At 38.6% G+C, this 23,867-nt stretch overlaps 1 pseudogene; it reads left to right on the top strand.

Moving 5' to 3' along the window:
• Positions 1-11,663: 11,663 nt before the first annotated feature.
• Positions 11,664-13,138, top strand: LOC145013151 (malonyl-coenzyme A:anthocyanin 3-O-glucoside-6''-O-malonyltransferase pseudogene; annotated as a pseudogene).
• The last annotated feature ends 10,729 nt before the right edge of the window (positions 13,139-23,867 follow it).

The raw sequence follows: 23,867 nt of genomic DNA, 5'->3' as shown, positions 1-23,867 counted from the left end.
AACTTGGTTATGAAATCCATAGTGATCCACTCCCACTTCCATTCTGGAATCTCTGGTTGTTGTAGTAAACCGGAGCGCTTCTAGTACTCGACCTTAACCTTTGCGCAAGTTAAGGCATTTACTTACGAAGGTAGCAATTTCTGCTTTGATATTTGGCCACCAGTATAGCTTTTTAAGATCCAGATACATCTTATCTGAACCTGGGTGGACGGAATACCGAGTGTTGTGCGCCTCGGTCATGACCAAGTCTCGGAAACCACCGTGTTTCGGTGTCCAGATTCGGTTAATGAAATATAAGGCTCCGTCACCCTTGGTTTCTAAATTCTTGTCCATTCCTCTGAGGGATTCACTCATCACATTTTCAGGTTCATGGCTTCAAGTTGGGCTGCCTGAATTTGTTTAGACAAGTGTGAATGGATGGTTATTGACAATGACTTGACCCTACGACCAGAATATTCCTTCCGACTTAAGGCGTCTGCTACTACGTTGGCTTTACCCGGATGATAACGAATATCGCATTCGTAGTCACTGAGTAGCTTGATCCACCGTCGTTGTCTCATGTTGAGCTCCTTCTGATCGAATATGTGTTGTAAACTCTTGTGGTCGGTAAAAATAGTGCTTTTCGTCCCGTCCAAGTAATGTCTCCAGATCTTCAGAGCAAACACCACTGCTCCTAGTTCAAGATCGTGGGTCGTGTAGTTAACTTCGTGTGTCTTCAACTGTCTGGAGGTGTAGGCGATGACCTTACCTCGCTGCATCAGAACACACCCGAGCCCTTGGTTCAATGCATCGCAATAGACTACGAAGTCTTCTATCCCTTCGGGGAGAGATAGTATTGTGCGGTGCACAAGGCTCGCTTGAGCGTTTGGAACGCTCTTTCTTGTTTCTCTTCCCAGTCAAAGGCCACGCCTTTCTGGGTCAGGGTTGTAAGAGGTTTCGCTATTCGGGAGAAGTTTTGTATGAATCTGCGGTAGTAGCCAGCGAGGCCTAGAAATTGACGAATTTCAGTAGGCGTCTTTGGTGCTGACCAGTTCTCAATGGCTTTAATTTTGGATGGGTCCACGTGGATTCCCTCTTCGCTTACCACATGTCCTAAGATTTCGACTCTTCGGATCCAAAATTCACATTTCTAGAACTTCGCATAGAGTTTCTCCATTCTCAAAGTTACTAGAACTTGTCGAAGGTGATCTCCATGCTCTTCCTTACTTCGGGAGTAGATCAGGATGTCGTCAATGAAAACGATGACGAACTAATCCAATTAAGGTCGGCATACTCTGTTCATCAGGTCCATGAAAACTGCGGGCGCATTGGTCAATCTGAATGGCATCACCACGAACTCGTAGTGTCCGTAACAAGTTCGGAAGGCTGTCTTCGGAACATCCTCCTCTAGCACTCGTAACTACTGATATCTGGATCTCAGATCAATTTTGGAGAAGTAACTAGCCCCTTGTAGTTGGTCAAACAGATCGTCTATGTGCGGCAGAGGGTATCGATTCTTGACCATCAGTTTGTTGAGTTCCCTGTAGTCGATACACATACGGAATGATCCGTCTTTCTTCTTAACAAACAAGACGGGTGCTCTCCAAGGTGAGAAGCTTGGTCTTATGAAGCCCTTGCTGAGCAGTTCGTTAAGTTGACCAAATAGTTCCTGCATCTCTGCTGGTGCTAATCGGTAGGGCGAATTGGCTACTGGGGTAGCTCCTAGAACTAAGTCGATTCTGAACTCGACCTTTCGTTGCGGAGGTAATCCTGGTAGCTCTTCTGGGAAAATGTTGGGGAAGTCGCTCACTACTGGAATGTTCTTTAGTTCTTTCGTTTTGAGGTTCGTGTCGACGATGTGAGCAAGGAATGCATGGTATTCTTTACACATATATTTTTTTGCTTGAATACTTGATATAATACGGAGACTCGCACCGGGTTTGTCGCCGTAGACGATAAGAGTCTCGTTAGACGGGAGGTTTAGACGGACTGCTTTCTCAAAGCACATGATGTCGGTGCGATGAAGACTCAACCAATCCATGCCGATGATAACGTTGAAGCTTTTAATCGAGACCAGCATAAGGTCGATTTGGAATGAATGGTTATCTAGAGTTAGGGTACATCCTAAGTATATGCTATTGGTGTTTTCTGTTTTTCCATTAGCCATTTCTACTGTGAATTGTTCTTTAAGTGCGTGTGGTTATTGTTTAAGCATGCGAGCAAATTTATGGTTCACGAAGCTTCGCTCCGCTCCACTATTGAACAGAATGCATGCATAGGAGTTATAGAGGAGGAACGTACCAATTACCACCGTCGGGTCAGCAACTGCTTCCCCATGGCCTATTGCCAGTACCCTCCCTGCTCTGCCATCATTCTTCGCTTTGGGGCAGTCCCTCTTATAGTGGCCTGCTTCACCACATCCATACCAGGTCGGGCTCGCGCCAGAGCCGGGGACCTAGGTGATCGGCCTCACTGGGGATTTATAGAAACGGACGATGTGTCCCTTCCTGTTACAGTTAGAGCACTGCATTTAACGGCAGGGGCCGTTGTGTTGAAAGTTGCATTTGTTGCACTTGGGCAAACTTCCAGCGTACCGCCTCACCGGAGCAGCATCAGCAGCAGGGGTTATCGCGGCATGAATAGCCACAATTTGCTGCTTTTTAGCAGCTCGTTGTTTCTTCTTGTCTTCCCAAAACTTCCGCTTAGTGTCAGCGTTTTTGGAGGGTTCCGGGATGGCCAGGGTTGTTGTTGTTGCAGGGGTTTGACTCCATGGTCAATGAGTCGCTTGGCACTGTCGAAGGTAGCGGGGTTTGATGATAGGACATTCCCCTGATACGGAGGCACTAGCCCCCATATGTACCTTTTGATCTTTTTCCCCTCAGTGGGAACCATATTGGGGCAGAGGGCCACCAGTTCGCTGGATCTGGCAGTATAAGCGACAATGTTGGTGCCCTTCATGGTCAGGCTCCAAAGCTCCTACTCTAATTTATGGATTTCGCCCCTTGAGCAGTATTCCCCAATCATGAGGTCTTTCATCATTTCCCAGCCTATATCGTTGGCTACGACGAGGGTTAGAGCTTTAACGTGGCCGTTCCACCACGTCAGGGCCTTTCCTTCAATGGTGCATGCGACATATTTGACTTTGCTCGCAGCAGGGCATGAACAAATTTCGAAGACTGATTCAGTCTTCTCGAACCATTGCGAGAGGGCAATGACTCCGTCGGTCCCATGAAAGGACTTTGGCTTGCAGTTAGTGAAATCCTTCTAGGAGCACTCTCTCGAGCGCACAGGAGTTTCCACCGGAATAGAGTTAACAGGGGTTCCACCTCTGCTGGCATCAGTAGAGTGATACTGTGCCATGGCAGTTGCCACTGTTATGGCTTCGGCAGCATTTAGGGCTACTGTATCGATGACCGGAGGTGGAGGAGGCGGTGGAGGTGCAGGGTTATTCCGAGGAGATTTGCGACGAGGCATCTTTCAACTATAAGTTTATAAAGATAAGCAAAGTGGTAAGAATCAATTTGTAAGTAAGGTGAGAGTGACACATGGACTAACTAACCATAGCCCAACAGTTGAATGAGTGTTTGAGATCACAACAAGGAAGATTAATAGGAAAACGAGAGTGTAAAGATTTTTCCCACAGATTAGATAGATGTCAATAATACTGGTATTACCGATGTAATAAGTTCAGGGAAAATCGACCTAACAGTAGGTCTTACATCATACCAGACGGAAAAGTTTGACAGTCCTTAGATTCCTAATTAGAGTACTGAAAGTTAGGAATATTTTATAGACAAGTGCTACATAGAGCACAGATGTTAAAGGCTAATCCTTAACCCAAAAGATAAAAATGTACTAGACATCTTCTAACGGCAATGAGTATTCCTCGGGAGAACCCTGAGGTCTCTCATTTGACGGATCGCCAAAAATAATGTAAATCAAAATAATAAGATGAGTCTTGGATGCGCTCCATCTTCTCAAAAGTTGGTCTCGGTACCTGTCTACTGATGACCTGAGAATACAAGTTATTTTGAAAGAGTTTATCAGCATGAAGCTGGTCAGTTCATAAGTATTTTAGTGTCAGTGTTTGTTATAAAAACGTTTGAACATGTCTCCAGTGTAAGTTTGTAAAATGCTTGTAAATTGTATGTAAATGTTTGTAAATGTTTGTAAAAGTTTGAATCTCTTAGAAAAACCTATATTTTCTTTAAAAGTAGCCTTCTACCAAGGCTTAACTGTTTTGTATGATCGTTTGTCGTAAAAGTGTGTAATTTCCCCAAGTGTAACTATCATTATCAAAATATAGTTTGTACATTACTGTTTAAGTGAAATAATCACTAAGTATATGTAATGGGTAAATTATTGTAGTAGTGTAGTGTTGTATTATAGGAACTACTGCAGTACTAACTACCTTAAACCGGATTTATATTAAGGCATCATGTGATTAGTTGCACCATACTATCGACTGGTAACAACGACATACGGATGGTCGTAAAACGGAATGACGTTTGGCACCCGCAGACCTACAGGTCCGGCTGTAGCTAGCAGCAAGGTGTAGGATAGTCAATCCAGTATAGATCTATACGCAAACTCACGCTCTCCCTCCAATAGAATTCTGGCTACAACTCGGGCCATGACAGTTAAGGCATGCTCCGATACAGTGGATCACAATTGTTAACGTATTCATGTATATGTAATGTAATGCTACTTGTTCTAGTATCGTTGTATATGTTCTCTTCTTAGTATAGTTGTATATGTTCTTCTCTAGTATAGTTGTATATGTTCTTCTCTAGTATAGTTGTATATGTACTCATAGTAATGTAATGTATATGTTCTCATAGTAATAAGTATTGACTCATGAATGAACTGACTCGTTGATCTAGAAATTGTAGTAGTATGAACCTGTGTTACCCCGATGGTAACTTAATAATGATGTAACTAATACGCATGAATATGGAAGTACTTTTATGTCTATATATGCATATATGATATATAATTAACATTGAAACGACCCTCGGACAGCTACCCGACATCCCACCAGACCACATCCAAATCGAGGAAAAGGAAATAGGGCGGATGGCCTTCCTAAGCCCTTTAAACATTTCTTATATATCTATACATATATGGGCATGAAATTTATAAGAAGTATAACAAAGTTTAAATAAAAGTATTTAGTAAGAAAAGAGTTTGTAAAGTAGTTTGAAGTCAAACAGTTGGATAAACAGTTTGGACAGTAATAAAATCATTGGTTTTATAGTTATTAATCACATGTGATTGATGTAATAACTATAGGTATTTAACTTGTATTCCCCCCCCCCCTCCCCATAAAAGTATTTAAAACATTTAAAAGTATTTCAAAGGTTAATTAAAGGGGTATGTCCTAGTTGGCCTTTGTCTTATCCAAGACATCACAACTTTCCACATTTGATGAATGTTATAAACCTTCTTAATACTTTTCACTCATTGTCAAAATATTAACTTTAAGAATTGTTATTGGAACGAAGTATGATTGACCTTTTGATGTAACCATTTCTTCAATTCTTGATTCCTCTTCTTAAACATACAATTGTACTAAGACTCACTTAGAGGATTAATTAAGATATGGTTCTTGATCATTAAGACCTATCATAAAGCATAAAATCTACTCTCCCTTCTTCTTAGAATGGAGAAACTTTTATCTTTCCGCCTACTTAATTCTTCTTATTCGTTTTGCTATTGATTGAAACCTTTTTAATCAATTCCGAATTACACTTAATCTTATAATAATCATATTTACTAAACTTTTAGTAAATCATGATGAATGTCTTGTTACTATTATGGTGGACTTTTACCATCACACAAACTTGTGTACTCGATCTCCTAGTCCTTTCACTTGACACTTTGTCAACGAATTAGTCTAATTTCCAAATATGAAATTTGTCAGTCATCATGCAACCAAGTTGTGTGATTCCAAATTTCTGTCTAATTGAAATTTGGGCCATGAGAAACTCTCCCTATTTGGTAAATTCTCGACATTTCCATAAATAAGAATCATATCCATTCGTTGTAGAAATATGTAAACATCAATTTTCATAACGATTTCATTGCAAGAAAATAAACAAATAAATAAATAAATCAAACAAAATTTATTTTATTTACAAAAGCAGTGGAAAACATTTGTCCTTACAATGCAAAATCCATTGAAAACTATGTATTTCAAAAAGAAAATTTCTAACAACTCTATCATAACTATCTAAGCTCAAAATCTAATCTTCAAGTTCATGCGATCGAGATCCATTTCTTTGTGATTAGACTCATCTTGCTCTTTCATCAAGCTTCCTTTCTTTTCACCGATCCTACAAAACATTCAAATGCAATCTTATCACATCATGTATTAAGAATCAACAAATAGGAACTTAATTTAGATAGTGGATTTTACCTGAAGCACAACCATACTCTTTGACTCTCCCATCTTTGGAATCCTCAGGCTCTTGGGGCAGATTTCTATCCAACACCCTTTCTTTTGGTAGCAAACGCAGGTTGGTTCTCCTAGAACATCCATGGAAGCATGGTCGGTTGACTTTCCCAACAAATACGCTCCATTGCTTCGCCAAATCATTTCTGATTCAGCAGCAATGAGCATGTAAGTTAGTTCAATGAGGTTGTCGTCATGATCCATCATATAATACTTTCGTTTGAACTCATTATATGATTCAGGAAGTGACTGCAAAACCCAATTTACAGCCAACTCATTCGGGAATGACACACCCAGCATTATCAACTTATCAATGTGTGATTTCATTCTTCGAACGTGGGCACACACGAGTTTACCATCTTCATGTTTCATTTCCAATAGGGCTTTAGTGATATTGAACCTTTCAATTCTTCGATCTTGTAGGTTAGGGAGAACAATTGGAGGAGGAGGAGGAAGTGAAGCATGAGTTCTTGTTCCTTGATCAAATCGTGAAATATCATCTTCATGTGGAATGCTTGTTTCATGGGATTTGGGAAGACCATAGTTGTCGAACTTTAACATCTACAAAACGGGAGAAAACGAATTCAAGTTAGTTGATCGACTGAGTCCTTAGTAAATCACCCAAATGAGATACTAAGGCTAGGACCCAACACAATACGCTACAACCTATAAAAGGGATGTCGTAATCTAGTTGCAGAATATTTGAAGGTAAGTGAATGACGATTCACTAATTTCCACCATGAAAAACAAAAAAATTTAAGTTTTAAATCTATGAAAACTCCTAGATCCTTTGAGATTCATTGAACATTTCAATGGCATGTATAAATCTCGATATGCCCCTCTTGTTTGTGACTGGGATGCGGAGGATCACAAAGCGGGTGTGAATAACCATGCAAACTTACATGGTGCCCTCACATGTTATAGTCACTTATTCGATGTGTCGGTAAACCACACATGCTCCACCGAACTATGACAAACATTGAGTCACCCTTTGCTACCTTTGCTTAGAACCATTTAGTGTGCCGGTAAACCACACACGCTCCACTAACGTCTTCGCAAGGGCACAAAGTGTAATTTCATGGAATTGCATCAATTCACTTTTGCCTAAGTAACTAAGATTGGGAATTTGAAAAACATTTACTTACTTTGTATTTCATTATACTTATAATGGAAGGTTTCGTCCTATCCTACCCGTTCAGCTAACGACCCTCCACTGGTCAAGAGTGCGGTGGGTAAAAGTGGATACCCATTCAATCATCATTTTATAGGCAATTTCCTTAAACACCCCTCATAGACCAGCTTTGTGAATGAGGCCTACTAACGGTAAGAATGACTTTTACTCATACATATATATAATGTTAGACTTTTAATGTTATATATATAGTATAGGGTGTATTTTACACTTTTAAATTATTAGGTAGTCAAATTTAATAATTATACTTTTAATTCAATTAAATTGCAAACCAAAACTTTTATGGATTTATTAAACCTCTTTTAATTATACACCTTAATTAATTAATAAAACCATAAGGGTGTGAATTGAACTTTTCAAAACATTACTAGGGTTTTAGAATTTAACATTCCTAATTAAACTTTTAATCAACTTTTAAATTCCAAAACTTGAGGGCGAGTTTTGAAACATTTCAAAACATTAGGGTTTAGAATTTAAACATACATCAAAATTAAACTTTTAATCAAAATTTAAATTCCAAAACTTGAGGGCAAGTTTTGAAGCCTTTTTCAAAACATTAGGGTTTCAACTATTTAAATTTCAAAACAACAAAACTTTGAGTTCATATTTAAACTATAAAACCTAAATGGAAAAAAGTGAAACTTTTCAAAGCACAAGTATCAAATAACAAATAATCTAAATTAACATTTTATCACATAATTATCCATATTTGATTTATTTAATGATTTCTTGCAAAACAATTTACCAATTTAATCAAAATAATTAATCAATTATCACATAAGGAAACAAATATTTTATTAATTGATAAATATCTTCAATTAGATCAAAAATATACTCATATATATCAAAAAATCGGATTTATATTGATCTAATATGATAAAGGCAAGTATCTCAAAGATAAACAACAAGAAATCCCGAAAATACCTCTCTCTGACGCTCCGACTCGCCGAGTCACATTCTGGAACTCACCGAGTAGGGCTGACTCGCCGAGTCAGGTCGAACAGTGAGGCCAAAACATGATTTTCAGCAACATAAAGCATCAATACAATAGAAACTAATCTAGGCTCTGATACCACTGATGGGTTTTGGTCATAAGAACATCTTATGTCCTCATACAAACCCTAATGCTTGGATCTAGGTTTCTCTATTGTACATGCAAGTTATCCAAGACCATAAACCCTAATTCTAACATATGGAAATCGATATTAACATACAATTAGGTTTAAGATATTACCTTGATTGTTATGTAGCAATAAAAATCTCAATTCCTCCTTGTATTGACTTTAGAAAGCTTAGAGTCACAAATGTCACTCCTTTAATGGTTTACAAACACCATAAGCAAGATGATGAAGAGGAGAGAGGATGGAGGCTGCCCAAAAACATGTGAAACCCTAGAACAAATCTTAGCCACGTTTTTGGTTCATAAAGGATCTATATATGGTGAGACTATTAGGGTTATCTAACAAGGAAACCCTAATTTGGATGCTTAAGCCCTAAGCAACCCATAGACTCCTTTAATTAAGGCCTTGGATGATTTCCTTATGCGCTTCCCCATAGAATTCGTCCACTCCTTAATTTAAGACAATCCATAGCCCAAATTGCAATTATCTTATAATTATAATTCCAGTCCCTTAAGTTTAACTAATCTCTTTCAGTCACAAAACTAATTACCAATTAATTATTGACTAATATTAATTAAACAATATGATTTCTCCTTTAATATATTATTCTCATAATATATTAATAAATCATATTTAATCCTTTCTCTCCATAATTTATCCTATCAAGTTGCTTTGGTGAAGGCAACCCAAAAGGACCATGTACCATCGGGTCAAGTACATACCAAAATAGTTATGGACTTAGACACTAATCCAACATGATGGTCTAGAACAATCGATCCCAGATTGTTTTGATGAAGCTTTCCCATTTAATTTGACACCCTTTACTCTAAACCTATGAAATCAATCGTACATAACCTATGAACACCTTTTTTATAAACATGACCTTTTTATGTGGATCAATACATAAAATCTTCACACACACACACACACATAGAGAGAGAGAGAGACAAGAGAAATAGAGAAGTAGCAGAGGAGTAAATGTTGAGAGAGAGACCCTTTGACATAAGAAAGAGAGAGAGAGGGTGGAACCCCTTGCATATTAAATATTAAATATTTATTTATTTTAAAAAAAAGTAATTAAAAACCTCATAAATGGTCCCTGTGTAATCAAATGACAAAATTGCCCCTGACTTAACGGCTAAATGGTAACGGAGTTAGCCGAAAGGACCAAATGTTAAAAGTTTTGAAACCATAGGGACGATCCGTAAGGTTTTTGAACTTAGAGACTAAAATTGATATTTTCAAAAATCATAGAGATCATTTTTGAAGTTTTATCAAAAACTTATTAAAAAGTTATGATACATATAAAACGATAAGAATGTGAACAACATCAAAAGTAAAACTAATAAGGGAAAATGACCCTTGAGGGTAATTAACTTTTGCGTTTGTACTCATTTGGTCCCTTTTTTTTTTTTTTTTTGTTTTCAATATACCATTGAACTTTTTGTTGGTGTTTACCATAGCCCTTTTGACCGTCTTTTGACCTGTGATAGTCGGTCAAAGGGTTATGGTGAACACAAACAACAAGTTCAATGGTATATTGAGTACAAAAAAAAGGAAAGGGACCAAATGAGAACAAACGCAACAGTTCGTTACCCTCCTGATTCATTTTCCCTTTACTCATTTACAACAAATCCCACATCATCTCCTACTGATATTAATGACTTTATGAGATTCATTCTTGCTTCTCTTCAAAACATAACCTACGAAAGGACATTATTCATACATGTATAACTTTATAATGCACTTGAATATTTATTAGGGGAATCTTGACTAAGCAGATGCATTTCATGACTACATTTACATTTGCAATCAAATGATTTATCGTATCATGGATTCTAGACAAGTCTACAAACGAGTGGAATCACAAGTGCTGTGATTTTTTAGTTTACTTAGCTTTAAGATCGAACTCATGGGATAAGATACAACATCAATATGTACAATATCATGCTGCTTTTGTAGACACATCACCATAATATTGTACATATTGATGTTGTATCTTATCTCATGAGTTCGATCTTAAAGCTAAGTAAACTCAAAAATCATAGCACTTGTGATTCCAATCGTTTGTAGATTTGTCTAGAATCCATGATACGATAAATCATTTGATTGGAAATGTAAATGTAGTCATGAAATGCGCCTACTTAGTCAAGATTCCCCTAATAAATATTCAAGTGCATTACAAAGTTGTACATGTATGAATAATGTCCTTTCGTAGGTTATGTTTTGAAGAGAAGCAATAATGAATCTCATAAAATCATTAATATCAATAGGAGATGATGTAGGATTTGTTGTAAATGAGTAAAGGGAAAATGAATCAGGAGGGTAACCAACTGTTGCGTTTGTTCTCATTTGATCCCTTTCCTTTTTTTGTACTCAATATACCATCGAACTTGTTGTTTGTGTTCACCATAACCTTTTGACCGGCTATCACAGGTTAAAAGCCGGTCAAAAAGGCTATGGTAAACACCAACAACAAGTTCGATGGTATATTGAAAACAAAAAAAAAAAAAAAAAAAAAGGACCAAATAAGTACAAACGCAAAAGTTAATTACCCTCAAGAGTCATTTTCCCAACTAATAACGACTCACTGATTTTTATTTTTTTAAATTATCTTAATACAGATTCAAGAATCACAATAAAAGTTTAATCAACTAATTGCATCATAATTTTTTTCACTTTCATTTTTTGAAGTTTTTTAACAAAACCAATTAGGCTTTAGCTACACCCATATTGAAAAGATCATAATTAAATAAAAAAAATGGTCATCCATACGAAAATTTTATGGTAGCCGAAAAGCTATAATCTTACAACAAGCTAAACTTTTCTACAAAAATGGCCACAAATTTGAATTTGTCAACGTCTCCTTATCTCTATATAACTCCACTACTTTTGGGACCTTAAAACAGTCAGAGGGTGTTGATTGAAAATGGGTTCCCCTCCAGTCTTGACTACTCTTGAAGAATCAGAAGTATCGCCACCTCCGGCCACCGTATCAAACAGGTCCCTGCCACTCACTTTCTTTGACTTCTTATGGCTAACCTTCCCTCCGGTTAACACCGTCTTCTTCTATGACGTCCCAATCACTAAATCACACTTCACTAAAACCATCGTTCCCAAACTGAAAAATTCATTATCGATCACCCTTCAACATTTTTTTCCATTCGTTGGCAACTTGATCGTGTTTCCTTCCCCTGATAGAAAACCTGAAATCCGATATGTTGAAGGTGATTACGTCGATGTTACGTTCGCAGAATGTAACCTTGATTTCAACTATCTTACAGGAAACCATCCTCGAGAGTGTGACAAGTTTTATCATCTTATACCTCTTCTCAAACGCACTGTTAAAGTCTCCGACTTCATAACAATCCCAGTCTTCTCCGTTCAAGTGACACTTTTTCCGAACAATGGATTTTCTATTGGCATGACGAATCACCATAGCTTGGGTGATGCTAGCACGCGGTTTTGTTTCTTGAAGGCGTGGACATCGATAGCTCAATCAGGAACAGATGAGTTGTTTTTAACTCATGGGAGTTTACCCGTTTATGATCGACTTGTTAAATATCCGAAACTAGATGAAAGTTACCTGAAGAACGCAAAGGTTGAAACTTTTAACGAAGAGTATCAACCTCCAAGTCTTTCAGGGCCAACTGATAAAGTTCGAGCGACAGTTATCTTGACACGACGTGTCATCAATCGGTTGAAGAAATTGGTTTCAACCCAACTGCCTACGTTAGTGTACGTATCATCGTTTACAGTTGCATGTGGTTATATCTGGAGTTGCATAGCAGAATCAAGAAACGATGAGTTAGAAATTTTTGGTTTTACCATCGACTGTAGAGCACGTTTGGATCCACCGATCCCTGCTGCTTACTTCGGCAACTGTGTGACTTTTTGTGTAGCGATGGATAAAGCCAAGCAGTTAATGGGAATGGAAGGATTCTTGAATGCTGCTAAATTGCTTGGAGAAAGTTTACATAAGACCTTGACTGATAAGAATGGAATCGTGAAAGATTTAGGGTCGTTTGATGATTTGTTCTTTGAACTGAAGCCAACAACAATGATGGGGGTTGCCGGAACACCAAAGCTCAAATTTTACGATTTGGATTTCGGATGGGGGAAGCCTAAAAAGCATGAAACGGTTTCCATAGATTATAATGGATCCATATCTATGGCTGCTTGCAAAGATCAGAATGAAGATCTGGAGATTGGCGTGTGCCTTTCGGCTACTGAGATGGAGGTTTTTGTTCGTATTTTTAATGATGGATTACAAACGTACATTTAGATTCATTATATTTTCTTGGTTGCTTTAGTATCTTCTTGTTGATATGTTGATTAATGATGGTTACGAATTACGATTCATTTAGATTATCAAATCATATAGTGTTTTGGTTATACTCAAGACTCATAACTCATAAATCGTGTATGATATGATTTCTGTTGTATCTTAATAGATACGATTGTTGATTAAAAATATATACGTTAAATAAATGATTCGTCTAGAAACAATGACATTGCCGTCGATGATTGTTTTCTTCCACAAATATAGATTTTTTAAAGAGTGAAAAATGAAAAAAATATTATTGAAGAATTAAAAATCACAAGTGTTAGAATCGTTGTCCCAACCGTCTCACACTCATTCCATGGTCACTCATACTAGAAACGGTATCCAAAAACCCATTGATCATCTAAATATTCACACCAATATCTTTTCTACTCCCTCTCCTCTTCCTTGAAACTATTCTCAACCCGTTGAAGATCGGTTAAATGCAATGAAAGACAAATATGTTGCACTTACTTTAACCAAACTTGGGTATTTGTACCACGGCCCCAAAATACTAATGTGAGTAGTTGTATTTGGTTGTTTAAAAAGTAACTAAATGCAGATGGTCTTTTGCTCGATAAAAGGCGCATTTAGTTGCTATCGACCCAATATTGATTGTGATGAGACATTTAACAACCAGTTACTTTCTGGACCATGTTAGTTTTGTCGTTTCACATCATTGTTCACCAGTTGGATGTGAACACCTTTCTTCACGGTCACTTACAAGAAACTGTTATATGCATCAGCCACTAGGTTTCCGCAACCCTTGAGCTCCTAATCATGTATTTCTTGTAAAAAAAAGTCACTTTATGGTCTTAGGCAGCCCCACACACATGGTACCACATATTTGCTTAGTTTATTACTTAGTTTGGCTTCATCAATAGCAAATCATTTTTTTTTGAACAACGAAATTAAATTAAGAAAGCGACCAGCGGGAAGCTGGAAATGCAAAAGAGTACATACAAAACAAAAAAGAAACTAGAGAAAAAACAAAGTTTGAAATACAAACATAGCCTGAGAAAGAAAATATATGAGAAAGAAAGGCTATATATAATCTAACATCGAACAGATAGTTAATTGTGTGAATCTGTCCTAAGCCCACAACCAAACAAGGAACAGAGAATGAAGCGGAATGCACACATCCAACTACCTATTGGATATTAATTATACATAACCTTCGATATATAAACTAAGGGATTATAGAGTTAACTACCTAAGGTTCTTTAAAATGATGGTTTAATAAAATGGATTAAACCCTTTACTGGTAAGTTTCTACTTTTGCATATCCAAAGTTCTGATTTGAAAAGTATGTTTTGTACTAGAAAACTATGATTGAATTAGTGTCCTATGACTTGATCCATACCTGGTACCCCTTATGATGACTTAATGTATACGAAACATGTATATAACTAATATCGAATGGATAATAGTCTGGGTGAATCTGCTGTAAGCCCACAATCAAGGAACACAAAATGAAGCAGAAAGTATATATCCTATTACCTATCAGATATTATTAATATATATATATATATATATATATATATATATATATATATATATATATATCCTGATGTATACATTAAGGAATAATAAAGTTAGCGTTATGGTCCCTTTCTACTGAAAGTACTAGACCCGACTGTGATGCTTGTCGTTTGAAAAGATGTAAGTTTTTCTCTAGTTTATAACTATCTTGACTCGGAAATAGTTCGCATTAACTTTCAAGTGGAACTGTAACTTTATGAAAGTAATGGGAAAATATAAGTACTCAGCTGTCTTATGAATTGACATTCCGACATACTAATTACCTTAAAACATATTTATTTTATTAAGGTCATAATGTGAAGGCTAGTTCCCATACTAAACGCTCTGTGACAACCCGATATTTCAACTACATGTAAACGACCTAAGAAGTCAAGTATTGTAACCACGTTAGTTGTAATAAAATTAACTTCAAAAATAAAATATCCAAAAATCAATAATTAAATTACCTATTATGTTAGAGGTCATTAAACTGTGATCGTACGTAAAAAGAACGCCCAAATCCGACTTCATATAAGAAAGTTAGGAATTTTTCAAGTTCGACTTAACGATACACGGCTAAAAACTCAAATCAGAGATTAAGCGACTTTTGACCAGAATGACCTAAACGAGAATCGAAGGTCTCAACAATGGTATTTCAACGGTAAAAAGTCTGGCAAAAACCGACGTCAGATAAAGAAATTATGAATTTCTAAAGAAATTTTCTTACCGTGACCTTTTAAAAATAAATAATAAAAATAATTTCGGAATTTGCCGATGGAATCTCAACGAAAGTTGTAGAGTATGGTCTCACCTTCACGTGGATATAAAGAACGTCGAAAACGGAGTTTGTATGAAGAAGATATGAATTTTTGAAGTTTATTATATAATTAATATATAAATTTAATTAAAAACCCTTGGTATTATCCGAAGGGGAGTCACCAGATAGGGCCGAGTTACGCCCAGCGTACGCGAGGCCTTGGCCTTGGATCGTCCACGTCGCGCCTGTGCGAGGCTATGCCCCGTCCCATCTGAGCTCCGAGGCAGTCGAGGACTCGGTCACGCATGACGCACGCGTACGCCCCGCGTACACGCGTACGCCCAGCGTACGAGGTCGGTTCCCAGCCCCTATAAAAGGGATGCAAGGGTTCCGGGAAAATCACACCATTTCTCTTACGTTCTTGCCTCGTTTTCCGTACCCGTGCTACTCCGAAGCCCCGATCACTTTGCTCAAGTTCCGAAGGTCGTTTGTGCTCCCGAGATTCCCGAGAATCCCGAGGAAATCCACTTTCTCGAGCCAAAATTCTGGCCGGTTTTCATCCTGCAACCTCTGATCTTACAAGTGAGTTCATACCCCTATAATTCCCACTTATAAATGTTTTATGACTACTTTTACATGTTTTTAAGGGGGGAATACAAGTAAAACACTCGATTATTATCGTGTGTTATATAAACTTTCACTATACGCGTTTTATCAAAGGAATCATATGTGATTTAAAACTATTATAGGGAAACTTTCATATGCAAATTATACCACGACAACATTTTATCTTTTGAAACGAGAAACGATTTATGTATTTATATAAATCAGATACTTTGCTTATACTACATTTCTGTGTGTCGGTTTTGGCACTACAAAAACTACACTTTTCATAACAAGTGAACATTTTCACTAAGGGTTTATTATACAAATGAAACACATTTTTAGGAAACTATAATAGGTATAGTTTTACGAGAAGACTACAAACTCTTACATACATGGAAACACTATTTCAAGAAGCTACATTCATATACAATAACGAACGAACGTTTTCACACGTAAATCTGTTTTATACTAAGTTTTGTGAGACATTAACTTCACGTACGTTCGAGTACACATTTCAAGTCCTGTATTATATACCAGAATCCCTTGGAGGGGGAGCATGGTGTTTGTGTATAGATCTATACGGGCTTGACAACGCGCGCCCTGACTGTTAGCTACAGTCCACCATTTGGGGTGACAAACGTCAGAACATTCCAACGCCTGAAGAACGTTATGTATAGGAATTCCTTGTCAATAGTATGGTTATAAAACTCACATAGAGTATTAAAAACACAATGATTTACGGGATTTTTCAAACGTATTGGAAATTTTATACGTACATACATTTACTAGAACCAAACATTGGTCTTGAAAGAAGACTACATTTATACTAGTAGAAAATATAGGATTTTCTAGGAACAAACAAACAAGAACAAAAACATTTCATTTCATACAAACATTTTTATTAAATACTTATGAAACTCACCAGCTTAAATGCTGATCTACTCTTTCAAAACTACTTGTATGTCCCAGGGATTCAGAAAATTACAGGTAACAAACAGGTTTTGGAGAAAGGACGTTGCGGCAACAGTTTAATTTCATATTTTGACATCATATTGTAATTGGTTTTGAACATGTACTCTTTTAAACAATGTAAACTTTCAATTATATATATGATGGTTGTATTGATTTCTTTACTATGTATTCATTTGTTACGTTACCACATGAAGTCATCCGCCCTCGAACGTTTCCGCCCTTCCGGTTTGGGGGTGTGATAGATTGGTATCAGAGCAATGTTTGTAGTGAACTAAGTATATCGAACCTCATAAGATATACAAACTATAAATGCTTAGGGACTCAAAGTCTCTGAAAAAAGTTTTCGTACCTAAAATCCTTATTTCATATAAATAGATTATTTTAGGTTATGAAAATCCAAAATACATGCATACAACGACATATTTTCATGATGAGAACTATACAAAAGTATTAAGACAAGTTGGACACTACGATTATTTCTCGAGATATGTAATCAAATTTGGGACGAATATAGCCTGATCAACTATGTTTATCCGAAATTAGACTAACGTATATCGAGGAATGATCGTAGTGAGCAACAAGTCGAAACATAACAAAATAGACACTAGTATCAAACGTACAATTTAAATACTATAGGAGTATTTGGTGCATACAATAGATTAATTAGTATTACAAGTCTCAAGTTTTGTTCAAATCTTATAACCCTATTCTCGTATAGTCAAATGGCTGGATTTCACCTACATGGGGACCCCTACTACCTAAACCAAGGCAACGGAGGATGGGTAGATGAGGATCCGGAAGAGGATGAAGAGCCTATCGAGTTGGATGACTCTGGTACAGACTCGGAACCAGAGATAATCAACCCTCCAGCCATTAGATGGAACTTCTAAGGACCGAATCACGTTTGGGGAAGTCACCTCGTCCACTGGGGCCAACAACAAGCGATACGTTCTCCCTACGGTATGTGTCGAGACTTCTACGACATCAGGGATGGAGGTTCAGCCGACCGAGCACTTCCAGCGATGGTAAGTAAACTGGCCAACCAGTCCTACCAATCGGGGGTTCAAGCAAACCGAATCTGAGAAGTCAACGTGGAAGTACAAGTCCACACGGCCGATATCCGCCATCTGGATATGTTGCAGAATGACATCCACCTCCGCGCCGAAGCATTGCAAGCACAAACGAATGCAGCCCTCGCAGAGTTGAGGGAACAACAAGCCGCCTTCGATAGGCGTCTTATGGAGTCGAAGCAATCGGATGCGGAGTCAAGCTCCAAGCGCAACACACGTCGCAAGTAGTACTTGCGAAAACCTCAAATTTTGTTATAAGATAGGACTTCGGCTAAAAGTTTTTAACTTCCTTTAAATTCTTGTAATCGGAGACCCTTTTAAGGGTCAAATTTTCGTGATCGTTGTATCATCTATCATATTAATATAATACGCACGCTATTACTACTACATTGAGTATCGCGTTCAATCTTTAAAATATTATGGAAAAACCATACGCTTGTTCATATATTCGGATTTACGAATAACCTTTTCTCTTCTATCTGTGAGACTCATACTATCATCTGTTGTTGAACTATACCAATTTAGTTCATGAGACACATTCATTATTCATTTATTCTTATCCAAATCGTCATATTTTAAACGTATAGTTAAAGATGCTGCCACGCAGGAATCCCAGGCGTAACCCTAACAACGAAACACCGACACCACCACCTCCACCTCCTCAATTTGATGTTGTCATGTTCCAGGCAGCAGTCACTGCAGCTATGGTAGCTGCCATGTCACAGATCAATACCCCTGTTACTACTGGTTCAGGAATTGGCATACATCCTTCCAACCATGGCGATAGTCATGGGCAACCCCGGGAGTGCACCTACAAAGACTTTACGAATGCTAAACCCCGGATGTTTAATGGAACGGGTGGTGTGATGGTTTTAAGGCAGTGGATTGAAAGAACAAAATTAGTATTTAAAATCTGCTCCTGCCCCAAGCACAGCAAGGTCAAGTTTCCAACTTACACATTTACTAATAGGGCGTTAACTTGGTGGAATGGCCACGTTAAGGTGCTTACCCTGATAGTGGCAAACTCAATAAGCTGGGAGAGCTTGAAGATCATGTTGATGAGAGAGTACTGTCCATGAGGAGAGATTCAAAAACTCGAGCAAGAACTCTGGACTCTGGGAATGATTGGTACTGACATAGCAACTTATACCAACAGATTCTGCGAGCTGGCAATCCTTTGCTCAGATATGATTGCTCCCGAGAGCAAGAAAATAGAGCGATACATTTGGGGACTGTCGCCCCAAATTCAGTCAAGCGTGTTAGCTTCAAAACCTGACACTTTTGAAAGTGCCAAGGAGCTGGCACAATCGCTTATTGATTACGGTCATCAAAACTCAACAACTTTTGCACCAGAACCACACAAGGGAAACAACAATAACAAGAACAACAAGAAGAGAGGGTGGAATAAGGGGAAGGGTGGGTCTTTCCAAGATTCCTCGAAGAAACAAAAACTAGTTGCCGTAAACGCTGCGATGGTACCTACTACCGTTCCTGCAAATCTCTACCCAACAAAGCCTTATGTGGGAAACCTCCCAAAGTGCACCAAGTGCAATTACCACCACCACAGACCGTGTCGGGAAATGCAGTGCTCCAACTGCAACAGAAAGGGGCACACTGTCCGTTTCTGCAAGGCCCCCGCAAAACCAATCACTTAAGTTCCCGGTGCTGGTGTAGGCTAAGCATGCTACGGTTGTGGCGAGGTGGGCCACTACAAAAGAAACTGCCCAAAAGCAGCAAATACCGGCGGAGTGGGATGAGTATTAGCTATTGGACACGAGGAAACCGTAGCTGATCCTACAGTAGTTAATGGTACGTTTCTTCTCGATAATTCATATGCATGCATCCTATTCGATAGCGGAGCGGAGAGAAGCTTTGTGAGCCAAAACTTTATTCACTTACGTAAACGTAAAACTAGCATGTTAGAAAAATCATTCACTGTAGAAATGGAAAATGGGAAAACGGAAAACACTAATTGCATATACATGGGTTGTACATTAACCTTAGACGATCACTCTTTCCCAATCAACCTTATGCCAGTCCAAATAAAAAGTTTCGACGTTATAGTTAGTATGGATTTAAGTCCTCTTCGCACCGACATCATGTGCTTTGAAAAAGTCGTTCGCCTAAACCTCCCTAACCATGAAACATTAGTCATCTACGGCGACAAATCAAGTACAAACCTTCCCATCATTTCATGCATCCAAGCTCGAAAGTGTTTGCAGAAGGTTATCATGCATTTCTTGCACACATCGTCGATACGAGTCGGGAGGTAAAGGATATACACAGCATCCTAGAGGTACGAGATTTCCCCGATATCTTCCCAGAAGAACTACCGGGATTACCACCACAACGCCAAGTTGAGTTCAGAATCGACTTAATTCTAGGGTCTACCCCTGTAGCAAAATCGCCTTATCATCCGGCACCAGCAGAGATGCAAGAACTTTCCAGTCGGCTTAACGAACTTCACCAAAAAGGATTCATTAGACCAAGTTTCTCACCTTGGGGAGCACCGGTCTTGTTTGTAAAGAAGAAAGACGGATCGTTCCGGATGTGCATCGACTACTGAGAACTGAACAAACTCACTGTCAAGAATCGTTACCCTCTACCCCGCATTGACGACCTATTTGATCAACTTCAAGGAGTGAGCTACTTATCGAAGATAGATCTACCATCCGGATATCACCAATTACGAGTGCTAGACGAAGACGTTCCCAAGACAGCCTTCCGAACCCGATATGGACACTACCAATTTGTAGTGATACTGTTCGGATTAACCAACGCACCAGCAGTATTCATGGACCTAATGAATAGAGTGTGTCGTCCTTAGTTGGATCAATTCGTCATCGTATTCATCGATGATATACTTATCTACTACCGAAGTAAGGAAGAACATAGTCAACACCTACGGAGTGTCTTAGAAACACTACGATCAGAGAAACTCTATGTGAAGTTCTCTAATGTGAATTTTGGATTCGAAGAGTCGAATTTTTGGGCCACGTTGTTAGCGAAAAAGGGATACACGTGGACCCCTCCAAAATTAAGGTCATTAAGAACTGGTCGGCACCAAAGACACCTACAGAGATTCGTCAATTTCTAGGCCTAGCTAGCTACTATCGTAGATTCATAAAGAACTTCTCTAGCATCGCGAAACCTCTTACTACATTAACCCAGAAAGGCGTGGTTTTTGACTAGGAAGCAAAACAAGAGAAGGCGTTCCAAACTCTGAAACAAGCCTTATGCACCGCACCAATACTATCTATCCCCAAAGGGATAGAAGATTTTGTAGTGTATTGTGATGCATCAAATCAATGGCTTGGTTGTGTTCTTATCCAATGAGGGAAGGTTATTGCTTATGCCTCCCGTCAGCTTAAGACACACGAAGTAAACTATACGACACACGATCTCGAGTTAGGAGCAATGGTATTTTCTTTAAAGATCTGGAGACACTACCTGTACGGAACGAAGAGTAGTATTTACACCGAGCACAAGAGCCTTCAACACATTTTCAATCAGAAGGAGCTCTACATGCGACAACGACGATGGGTCGAGTTACTCAATGATTACGAATGCAAGATTCGTTATCATCCTGGCAAGGCCAATGTAGTAGCTGATGCCCTCGGTCGAAAAGAATATGACCATCCATTCCCACTTATCCACACAAATGAAAGAGGCTCAACTGGAAGCTTTACAACCCGAGCATGTGACGGGTGAATCCCTAAGAGGAATGGAAAAGAATCTAGAAATCAAGGGTGGCAGAGCCTATTATCTCATGGACCGTATCTGGACACCAAGACATGGTGGTTTCAGGGATGTGGTCATGATTGAAGTGCACCACACGAGGTATTCCGTTCACCTAGGTTCAGATAAAATGTATTTGGATCTTAAGAAACTGTACTGGTGGCCTAACATGAAAGTAGAGATTGCTACCTTTGTAAGTGAATGTCTTACTTGCGCTAAGGTTAAGGTCGAGTACCAGAAACCTTCAGGATTACTAAAACAACCAGAGATACCGGAATGGAAATGGGAACGGATCACTATGGATTTCATAACCAAGTTACCCAAGACAACGGGTAGACTTGATACCATATGGGTCATCATCGACAGATTAACCAAACCCGCACATTTTCTACCAATCAAGGAGACTGACAAGATGGAAAGGATTACAAGAACTTACATAAGGGAAATAGTACGATTGCATGGGGTTCCGATGTCCATTATCTCCGATAGAGATAGTAGATTTACATCAAGGTTCTGGCTATCACTACAAAGGTCCTTAGGGACTAGATTAGACATGAGTACAGCCTACCATCCACAAACAGACGGGCAAAGTGAGAGAACAATACAAACTTTGGAACATATGCTGACAGCCTGTGTGATTGAATTTGGAAAGGCATGGGATATCCATTTACCTCTTGTCGAATTTTCATGCAACAATAGTTATCATACGAGCATAGATGCTGCTCCATTTGAAGCCCTCTATGGCCGCAAGTGCAGATCCCCTCTGTGCTGGACCGAAGTTGGCGACACACAACTAGCTAAAGGACGAGATACTGAAAGCACTCTCACCAGTCCGGAAATCATACGAGAAAAGACAGAGAAGATCGTTCAAATTCGTGAACGGTTGAAAGAATCTAGAGATTGACAGAAAAGCTACGCTGACCAACGGAGAAAACCTTTGGAATTCCAAGTAGGAGACCATGTTCTATTGAAAGTCTCGCCATGGAAAGGCTTAATACGCTTTGGAAAGCGTGGAAAGCTAAATCCAAGGTACATAGCGCCTTTCGAGATTCTCGCCAGAATCGGCCCTGTAACTTACAAACTTAATCTACCACGTGAACTTAGTAGCATACACCCAACCTTCCACGTATCGAATTTGAAAAAGCGTCTGTCCGATGAGACTCTTATTATCCCACTCGACGAGATCGAGATCAACGAGAGCCTTAACTTCGTGGAAGAACCGATAGAAGTCATGGACCAAGAGGTCAAACAAACGAAACAAAGTTGCATACCCATCGTGAAAGTCTGTTGGAACGCCAAGCGAAGACCTGAATTCACATGGGAACACGAAGATCAGATGAAACAAAATTACCCGCATCTTTTTCTCTGATTCACTTGTATCTTACTTGCTTTAAATTTCGGGACGAAATTCCCTTTAACGGGGGGATGATGTGACAACCTGATATTTCAACTACATGTAACGACCTAAAATGTGAAGTATTGTAACCACGTTAGTTGTAATAAAATTAACTTCGAAAATAAAATATCCAAAAATCACTAATTAAATTACCTATTATGTTAGAGGTCAATAAACCGTGATCGTACCTAAAAAGAACACCCAAATATGACTTCATATAAGAAAGCTAGGAATTTTTCAAGTTCGGCTTAACGGCAGACACCTAAAAACTCGAATCAGAGATCGAGCGACTTTTGACCGGAATGACCTAAACGAGAATCGAAGATCTCAACAATGGTATTTCAGCGGTAAAAAGTCTAGCAAAAACCGACGTCAGATAAACAAGTTATGAATTGCTAAAGAAATTTTCTTACCGCGACCTTTTAAAAATAAATAATAAAAATAATTCGAAATTTGCCAACGGAATCTAAACAAAAGTTGTAGAGTATGGTCTTACCTTCACGTGGATATAAAGAACGTCGAAAACGGAGTTCGTATGAAGAAGATATGAATTTTTGAAGTTTATTAAATAATTAATATATAAATTAATTAAAAACCCTTGGTATTATCCGAAGGGCAGTCACCAGATAGGGCCGAGTTACGCCCAGCATAACCCCCGTACGCCTAGCGTACGCGAGGCCTTGGCCTCGGTTCGTCCACATCGCGCCTGTGTGAGGCTAGGCCCCGTCCCATCCGAG

This window comes from Lactuca saligna, chromosome 8 (genome assembly GCF_052625555.1).
Source record: "Lactuca saligna cultivar CGN05327 chromosome 8, ASM5262555v1, whole genome shotgun sequence".
In the NCBI taxonomy this organism is placed as follows: Eukaryota; Viridiplantae; Streptophyta; class Magnoliopsida; order Asterales; family Asteraceae; genus Lactuca; species Lactuca saligna.
The sequence above is the reverse complement of the archived record's forward strand: the minus strand, read 5'-3'. Positions and strand labels throughout refer to the sequence as shown.